General features: G+C 50.3%; 1 non-coding gene across 1 annotated transcript; it reads right to left on the bottom strand.

Moving 5' to 3' along the window:
- Window positions 1-394: 394 nt before the first annotated feature.
- Window positions 395-513, bottom strand: LOC123118408 (5S ribosomal RNA). Its single transcript, XR_006457951.1, has one exon. It is a non-coding gene; the product is annotated as a 5S ribosomal RNA (ribosomal RNA).
- Window positions 514-565: the final 52 nt, after the last annotated feature.

Below are 565 nucleotides of genomic sequence, written 5' to 3' on the forward strand. Positions count from 1 at the left end.
TGCTTTAGTGCTGGTATGATCGCATCCGACATGTTTCCCCGTCTTCGTCCCTTATGCTTGCCACTCCCAGGTCCGCTCCAAAGACGATTCTACATTCTCACTACCATTACAACCGTTCCCTAACAATGGATAATGTCCTATACTACTTACTCTCCCGCTCAATCACGGAGACGAGTTTTCCACGGTTTCCACCCCTCCCTCCATACCGCAGCAACACGAGTTTTTTCCACCCCTTTCAGAACGCGCTCTTCGCGCCACAAAGCCGCCCCACGACGCGCGAGCAATGAGCATCGAGCTTAAACATATCGCAAACGTCAAACATAATATAACGGGATTAATATATATCGCGCACGTGCGACATGTTTGTCACAAGGCGCAAAAAATAATTATAAAAGGAATGCAACACGAGGACTTCCCAGGAGGTCACCCATCCTAGTACTACTCTCGCCCAAGCACGCTTAACTTCGGAGTTCTGATGGGATCCGGTGCTTTAGTGCTGGTATGATCGCATCCGACATGTTTCCCCGTCTTCGTCCCTTATGCTTGCCACTCCCAGGTCCGCTCC

The sequence above is a fragment of the Triticum aestivum genome, chromosome 5B (assembly GCF_018294505.1).
Source record: "Triticum aestivum cultivar Chinese Spring chromosome 5B, IWGSC CS RefSeq v2.1, whole genome shotgun sequence".
Classification (NCBI taxonomy): Eukaryota; Viridiplantae; Streptophyta; class Magnoliopsida; order Poales; family Poaceae; genus Triticum; species Triticum aestivum.